Source organism: Engraulis encrasicolus, unplaced genomic scaffold (assembly GCF_034702125.1).
Source record: "Engraulis encrasicolus isolate BLACKSEA-1 unplaced genomic scaffold, IST_EnEncr_1.0 scaffold_112_np1212, whole genome shotgun sequence".
Taxonomy (NCBI): Eukaryota; Metazoa; Chordata; class Actinopteri; order Clupeiformes; family Engraulidae; genus Engraulis; species Engraulis encrasicolus.
The window spans coordinates 88,155-97,471 of NW_026944603.1; the positions used below are offsets into that span (position 1 = coordinate 88,155).

Sequence of the window (9,317 nt, forward strand, 5' to 3'; positions counted from 1 at the left end):
TTTTTCGAGTTGGGGGGCGGGGGGATAGAAAGAACAAACCAAACAAAACTGAAAACCAAACAAAAAAAGACAACTTAACATTAACACTACATGAAAAGGGGGGGGGGGGAATAGAAAAAACAAAAACAAAAACACACACACACACACACACACACACACACACACACACACACACACACACACACACACACACATACACACACACACACACACACACACACACACACACACACACACACACACACACACACACACACACACACACACACACACACACACACACACACCAGCTGACAGCATACCTGTCAACCATCCCTAATTTCCTGGGAAACTCCCTAATTTTGACTCATTTCCCAATTTCACCGTCGGTCCACTAATTATAGCCTAGCCAGGGCCCTGTCCGACGAGCCACACCCCCTCTTGAAGAGAGATACAGAGGGTCTTGCTTATCAAACAACCTTCCAGAAGATTGTATGCCAGATATGACACCAAGAATTAAAGTTCCTTGAAAATACAAGCTGTCACCCTCGAGCTCGTAGGGCTTGTGCGCCCACTCTTTTCCTCAGAAACCGTCAGTTCATGCAATGCATAAAACAGCCTCGGAACAGCGAATCATGCATTAACCTAATCACAACCTGTGCCAACACGAAGTTTTGCACGAACAGACAAGTTGTGCAACAAAACAACAAGAAGAAACTCATTGGGCAATTTGCGCTGTTTCTCCAACATGCAACACGTACACACTACCCAACTACATCACACTACATCCAACATGCAACATGTACACACTACCCAACTACATCACACATCACACTAACCAACTACATCACACTACCCAACTACATCACACTACATCACACTACCCAACTACATCACACTGCATCACACTACCCAACTACATCACACTACATCACACTACATCACACTACCCAAATACATCACACTACATCACACTACCCAACTACATCACACTACATCAGACTACATCACACTACCCAACTACATCACACTACATCACACTACCCAACTACATCACACTACATCAAACTACATCACACTACCCAACTACATCACACTACATCACACTACCCAACTACATCACACTACATCAAACTACATCACACTACCCAACTACATCACACTACATCACACTACCCAACTACATCACACTACCCAACTACATCACACTACATCACACTACATCACACTACCCAACTACATCACACTACATCACACTACCCAACTACATCACACTACATCACACTACATCACACTACCCAACTACATCACACTACATCACACTACATCACACTACCTCACACTACATCACACTACCTCACACTACATCACATTACCCAACTACATCACACTACCCAACTACATCACACTACCCAACTACCGTAAAGTTCCATATAATAGCCGAGTTCCAATTAACGGCCGGGTTCCTTTTAAGGGCCGGGTGCACGAGGGTATTTGACAGATAACGGCCGGTTCCAAATAAAAGCCCGGTCTAAATAATCATTAAATTAACCAAGGAAGAAGGCTTGGCCACCGGCGCTGCATGTTTCCCCCCTTATATAGTTTTGTTTCGTTTTTAGGATGCGCCACGTCTTTGACCATCAACCGCTGCGTCAGTGAAGGAAATGTCGGAAATTTTGCAATGTAAAACTCGGGGAAGCAGCGGTGTTTCAGGGTAGCCTGTGGTTTAACGCTGTAATACGGGTTAATGTGGGTAAAATCCACATTTAAAACGAGTAGCCAAGGCATGTGATGAGAGAAAATGACATTTGAGACAAGCATCCAACGAAATGAAATGTAACGTCAACATGCAGCCTCTCTGCACTCGGATTCTCCTCCCTTCGCACTAAACTAGCAAACATGTTCTCTCACAATGCTTTTAATGTTTTGTGCACTACATATGGACACATGGGACATTGTTGACATGTTGAAGTGAACTTTCTTCAATGTGTATGGAGGAGCACGCACTCGCACACACCCTGCACGCACTGCACTGATCAACACACTTTAATCAAGCATCAATCTGCGAGGCGGAAGCGCACACCGTTGCAACTTTGACTTTGAGGAAGAGATTGTTTAGTGGGATGTTAATTTAAATGCTTTTCATTTTCATTTGCTAGTTTTACATTTTTTTGTGTATGGTTGCCTATTAATATGTAGCATCTGTGGGCAGATGGAAACAGTTTTGTGTTAGGCTGTAGCCTACCTTAATTCGGCCGAGGCTACTTTTAGTTAACCGCCGCGTAAAGGTCTTTGCATGGACAAATGAAATGGTAGTTGAATAATAGCTGGCCAGTATTGCAGGGAGTATTAAACCCAGTGTACGTTGGGATTTGGGAGAGCAAGGAAGAGAGCGGCATCTGTGATTAACCGCTTCGAAGTGTGTGCGTAAAACCTGCTGTTAACCAGTGTTGCCGCATTAAAAAAAGCTTTGTTGGATTTCGTGTTTGTATTTTACTTTGACGTTGCCTATTAGTCCTCAGTTTATGGTTATTTTCTGTTGACCTCCTGCACATTTTCTTTCTGTCATGTAGGGTATTGTAAATAAGTCGACCGTATTTTGATCATTTTGATTTCGGACTTAACCCTTTAAGCGCCAAAGTCGCAGAATTGCGACGGTACGTCATCATGAACAAAAGCGCATGTAGATCAAACCAGCGGTCTTAATAGTGTTCATCCTCCCTACCAGTAGTTGGCAGACATGCTACCCTTTCAAACAAGACTACGATTGCGTCATTTTGTAGTTCACAGAGTCTTTGGTGAAGCAGTAAAAGACGCGACCTGTGACGCGACCATGAAATGCGGAAGTAGCCACTTTGCGTCTTTGACTCGAGGCGTACGAGTTGGGTTTGTGTTGTTATCAGTGAACTATCAGCGAGCTATTTCATCATGGCTAGTGAGAGGTTGAATCGTGATGAAGTTCTGAGTATGTTATTTGCCTATTCTGACTCCGAAGGACAGTTTTTATCTCACGAGGAGGATAATGATCGGACGAGCACTCTTTGTTTACCGTGGCGAAACTTCCGAAGATGCCGACATGCAAAGCAAGGATGTTCTCTAAGCACACACACACATTGAAACTCATTCGGTGACTATATCTAATCTCAAGTGAGTCGGTGGTAGTGGCGAATGCAGTCGTAGTGTCCATACAGGTATTGGTGGAGGAATTAGGGGTCAGAGAAGTGGGTCTGGTAATGTTAGCTTGGGCTCCCTCCATTCAGCCCCCGGTTATGCGGGTAGCCACCTATCCGGACGCAAACGCAATAATCCTGGGATCAGACAAACACTGTTCACCAAGCAGCACACACGCACTCATTCTGTCCCTCTTTCTGACTTCTACTGGGTGGATGGCAGCGGCGAACGTGGCCATATCTCCGCATGGAGAGGTTTTGGTAATAGAACGCACGGTGAAGAGAAGACGCATAGGCAACCCTAAAACATGAATGTTTTAGACTCGTTGTTGACAATGAGACTGGTCACAGCGTTTTGACTGTCTTTGTAAAAGTTATACAAATCAGTAAAACAGCAAATAGAGACGAAAGAGGTGGCGATATATTTCCCTCAAACGGGGGAGAGGGTGGAAGCGCGCTGCGCTCTCCACGCGAGGGGGCGGGGATTGTGTTCCTGATCGGCTTCAGGTGTCAGGCTATAACGTAGCCTAATTACGTTGGACACAATACTATGGACATGATACTTGTGATTTCATACCCATTATGTTGACAGTTTGCCCATTAGTTTTGTGAAATGTAAGTGACAAACTGTAGAAGTCACTGAGCTAGACTGTGCCATGATCAACCATTTTACTGCCTATAGCCTACAGCGCCTGCTCCAAAGGCCATAGTTGGCTATACAGATGTAAAAATAGGCATAAATATGAATTGAATATGTGTGTGCTGACCCTTTCTGTGAAAGTTTCACAAGCTAAAAAGGTACAGGTTACAGATACAAACATGTTTGGCCCTCCAGGCAAAAGTTGTTGCATTATATATTTCAATATTATTGCATTAGGCCTATATTATTGCAATATTACAATATATACTATATATATTCTGCCTAAAACTACTTATTTCCTTGACCATAGTGTATGTGCACTATGTGATAGTAATGGAATGTCAAATATTGCTAAATAAATTCAATAATCTATTGAAAATTATCAATATTTTCCAAAAATTATTAAAAATTCAAAATGGCCGCCACCATATGACGTCATAATATGCAAATTAGGTATGCATATTTACTCCCAAAATAATCTTGGGGTCATCCCCAATATTAGTCTAATTGACAGTCAAGCTCTATCTGTTACCAGTGTCAAGCCACAGTCATTTGAATTTATCATGCCAACATTCAGCTTTTTTGAAAAATAAATTGTGGCGCTTAAAGGGTTAAAGGTGGGATAGGAGATGTTTTTCTGGCACATTTTTTACCATATCATCTGAAAAACTCCTCATGACGCCATAGCACCCATTGAAATAGAGTGTTTGGAAAAAAAACGAAATCTTTTGGTCCAGTGTAGAGGGCGTAGTCAGAAGAAAACGGCAACCAATAGAAGTAATACTCATCATCACTTCTATTGGTTTCTGACACGTCCATCAACCGCCAGCACTCACCCCTCCTCCCTGCGCGTTCACCGACTCGTGAACTTGACCGACCCCGCCCCCCCATCATTCATGCACACGCGACAAGGCTCATCATCACTCGGCTAGTAGCAAGGTAACGAGAGTTAGCAGCAGGCTGAGCTACTTGGAAACTTTGGTGGCTTTTGCAGAGCTACAGGAATAACTTTGGCTTTTGGAACACTGGACTAACCATGTCAGGATAACATACTCCCTTGGATTATAGTCATCGGACTCGCAAGACCAGACTCCAACACGGGCTGAAATGGGGCCTGACACTCTTGGACACAGATGTCGGCTACGGCAGCGGCTTCAAATACGCTTTGGTGACCATATTTCTAATCGAGAGGTGAGGTAATATATTTGTCTGTATAATATTTTGTGAATTGGTTTAGGACACAGTGGTGTCTTTTTTTAAGCAAGTATCCATTGAGAGGGGTCAGAGGATTAGCTCAAGCTCCAACATATCTAGCTGCTACCTTGCTTAACATAGCTGCTACCTCAATCGCTTTATTTTTTGTGTTTTTCCCCCCTGTGGCATTTATTCTGTGCACATGAACACGTTTTCAGAATTGCTCTGTGTAACTCAGACGGTTACTCTTGTGTGTTTTGCTACTAGTTGTGTGAACGAGCCAGACAAACCAGCTGGGAGGAGGACGGAAGCACCCCTTCTCCATCCGCGTTCAGTAAGTGAATACGGATTCACCCCGTAGTAAGTAACCTACCATTACGCACACATTACTTTGACCAGCAAAGCCCATGTCTTTCTAGTGGTTTACAAAAATATATCGTTTGCATGTTTTGCTTTGGTACGTCTCTGTTGTATGACGCTGGTAATAGTAGCAAGCACAAGCACAACCTGTTCGCCGCTCCAGCATTGCAAAATAGATTGCCTTGGGTTTTCAAATGTTTACATGATTGTGAGTGTAATGTTGTTAACTCGCTGATGTCGTTTTTGAGAAGACGGTAGTTTTGCATTTGATAAATACCACCTAATGACCATGACGGCTACACGGCAGATCTTTATTGTGATGGCTACACTGAATGATCACATGGAGATGCCGGTACATTATTTGTTTTACCCTGGTTATATTGACATGTTCTGCTTTGTCCATTCCAAGGTTGTGGTGTTTTCCATAGCTGTTCCTTGCTCCTGTATCACAACATATCAAGGCTGCCAAGTAAATGAAGAATGAATCACCGCACACTAGTTTATTTTATTCATGTTTGTGGGTGTAATTTCGTCCAGTTGCAGATACTATCCTTTTTGGAATGATCTGCCTTTGAAAAACAATCTGACAAAAGCGAACAGATCCTGTAGTTGTAATTGATACACTAGACTAAATTATCATATTCCTATGTGTGCGCGCGCACGCGCCAAGTTTTCAATTCAACACACTGGGACACTTTTCAGTCTTTGAGGTTGCTGGAATCAACACAGACTACCTCCATGCACCTTATCAGAACACTTTGCATGTTTTTTGTATACTTGTCCCCTTTGTGTATTGCTGCTAATATTTCTCTTTCTAGGTTCTGTTGGTTGCATGCAGATTGTGCCAGATGATTTATCTGTCTATAGTCTAAGCATGGGCTCTGTGCTAATATGCAATTTGTGCTCTTTTTTCCCTCAGGTCAACAGCAGACAGGGTCCTTCCACAACCACATACTTATGCCAGTAAAAGCTACAGCTTTTCTCCTCCGATCCAAGAAGCCTGGACTGCAGTCACCATCTCAACACACCAACCAAGAGAAAGGCGGATGGCTCAATTCAGTATGTAGTTCTGCAAATATTCTCAAAGGTCTTCACAGCCCCCCATGGTGCTGAATGCATTTACATTTATTTGTGTAAGGTAAAAACAATGCTGATTACAGAACATAACTTGGGCCATGAATGAAATTTGAGGTAGCAGCCAGCCATCACCTGATGGTGAGAGGTGGTCCTAAGATCAGAGAGAAGCAGGTTGAAATCCCATCCTTACCTCTCCCTACCTACACCTCCATCCACAACTGAAGTGCACTTGAGCAAGGCACACAAGTCCACTTTGGTCCTGGGACTGTAGCCAACACCCTGTAAAACCCTGCTGTGTAATTTGATGTAATGAAGCCCTAATATAGTCTAACATATTGCTTGTTTCAGATATGGAAAATTGCACAATAAAAGTTCCAGGACATGAAGGCTGCATACTGTGAGCGTCAACCTTCAGGGCACCGTCCTGCGCAGAAGACTTTCTACCCTAAGAGGGATGGCTGACCGCAGACACTCACAACCAGGTGAGTCCAGATAAAGGAGTTATTTTTGGTGTCCCTGCCCCAACAACCCAGGTTACTTGCATTTAAAATGTCACTGGAGCTACTGTCAGATATGTGATTTCTAATTCTGTTTATCTTTTTACAGCACAGACGCCTCCAACCTCAGACTAGGCCCTTCACAGTTGCTGCACTTACCCACCTTCCCAGAGTTTTTGTGTGGTAATGACAACTGTAAATATAGTATAAAGTAATGTATCTAGTGTCATGTGTAATACATTGTTTAAATTGTCCATACATTTCAATGACAGTAAATATTGGTGGACACAATTTGACTGTGTGGCTTTTTTTTTTTAATTCATTCTCTGACTGAAAATGCATGGTTACATAATTTATATATTCCACAAAACCACAATCAGAAGATTATTTGACAGGTTGCATTTATTTTCTATGTATGAAAAAAAACAATGGTAACAAGACAAACGTGGTTCCAAACCAAAAAGGTGAGATGTATAAATATACAGATGAATGCTCCTACAGATAATGAAAAATAATAAAACTCTGCACACTGCCGATTTGTGTGTTTTATACCGTACTCTGTATAAACCTTTTATATTGCTCTAGTGGAGCAGGGTAACCCTGGCTTATCCTGGGTATTGTACTGTGTATTACAACGTCAGCCCTGTTCAAGTGCCCCATACTGTCTGTAGGCTGCATGCCTGAAGAGACCGTTTGTCTCACCTGGTCCTACATCAGCCCAAAGTCTTCCATCAAAACTGAGAACACCACAGCATTTCCTTTCAATGTTCATGGGCATCTCCTTACAGATTGCGCAGAGGCGCCAGGTTGGTTGTGCTACTGGGCTGTGACTGAGGACCAGATGTCATGTGCCAGGTCGAACATCAAACTGGGGTCACGGGTCAGGGCACGCTGCAGTAACCGATGGGATTGCTTCAAATTCAATGATTGAATCAAGGCCTGCAAAGCAATAAATACATTTTATGTAGTGCATTTTCTATTTGATGATGGGGACATAAGCAATCATTATTGTGTATATAAATAAAGATGTGCCAATTGTATGCATACAACGTTTTCAGACAATTTCTTACAAACTGGTGTTGTGCCAGGGGTTACACAGATGTATGAAGTAGATGGGCTTTTATGGATGTACTTGAACTACCACTGGTGTTGTGTACCTACAACCATGTAATATCACACTACTACTCATAGGAGTAGAAATATTGTAAATGGTTATCACAACAGGTGTACTCGTGTAGCCTACTCGTGTTGCGATATAGAGTACATCTGTTGTGATAACATCCATTACAATACTGTCACATCTGGAGGAATACAGCAGGACATAAAGTTATTGTGGGATGAATGTACATCCTTACAGTTAGCAGGGCGTCAATTCTGTTGGAGTCTCCCTAATCAATACCCCCGACCTCTGCTGCGTCTATCTTCCTCCTCCTCCATCTCTGGCCATCGGTCCTACTGGGCTGTTAGGTCGTGTGATGGGCCAGGAAAGTCAGAGCTGGAGCTCTCGTGGTCGTGGAAGGTCTAAAGCATATGAAAATATCGACAGCCAAAACAATTTCATTAGCGTTGATCAGTTCGATTGTTTTTCTTTACTCCCTCTGTCCCTGTGTCTGCGCGTGCGACAACCCAAGTGAAATCTGAAGTCATAGCCTAAAACACTACGGATTGTGGTGTCGGGTATAAATACAATAGTAAAATGTATACTGCTGTACACATCTGTCAAAATAAATCCATGTGTCAGTACTGTAGCTACTGGCTAGAACTACTGTCTAGGGATGACGGTATAGCATCTGTCATCAGTGTTAGGAAGTTAGAATGAGATATCTAAGTAACACGTATCAAGTCAAGTTCAATAACTAATCTAGTATACATCTACTGTCGTCAATATTTCTTGAAATGGCAACCATGACGGCCTGTGCGTTTATTGTGATGTTGAACATTCTTACCTTAGCCGGAGACAGTGCCATGGCTGGAAGTTAGCTTGGCTAATCGATTTGTCGAGGCTTCTAGCCCGCCCCCGCCTCGTGAGCTCTCGTGGGTTCCCGGGATAATCCGAACACTTGACAGACTGCATGCGCGTTCATGTGTTTTGAAGGCGTGGCTTTGATGGGAGGGCTGAAGGGAGAGGCGGGCTGTGTATTTTCAAAAATATAGCTCACAGGAACCGTTTTTCAAAGATCTCCAACCCTACCTTTAATTTACCTCTTCAATCGCCCCTCTCCAATTGCAAACTTTACCCTGGTAGAAGGAGCATTCGCTAGCCTACACGTACTCGTTAAGGACTTATTGCCTGACTGATTTTGGCTGCTGCGAATAAGGTATATTTTTATATATATAAAAAGGGCCTATCACCGTTTTGGCTGAATGCTGACACCACGGACCATGATGAGCATTGCAGTC

General features: G+C 43.0%; 2 long non-coding RNA genes across 2 annotated transcripts; one reads left to right on the forward strand and one right to left on the reverse strand.

The window, feature by feature from the left end:
* Positions 1-6,217: 6,217 nt before the first annotated feature.
* On the forward strand, positions 6,218-7,225 carry LOC134442072 (uncharacterized). The gene is made up of 3 exons (XR_010033292.1): positions 6,218-6,402; positions 6,769-6,902; positions 7,027-7,225. It is a non-coding gene; the product is annotated as an uncharacterized LOC134442072 (long non-coding RNA).
* Positions 7,226-7,410: 185 nt separating this feature from the next.
* Positions 7,411-9,097, reverse strand: LOC134442073 (uncharacterized). Its single transcript, XR_010033293.1, has 3 exons — positions 8,864-9,097; positions 8,273-8,438; positions 7,411-7,856 (listed from the first exon to the last, which is right to left on the reverse strand). It is a non-coding gene; the product is annotated as an uncharacterized LOC134442073 (long non-coding RNA).
* Between the last annotated feature and the right edge of the window lie 220 nt (positions 9,098-9,317).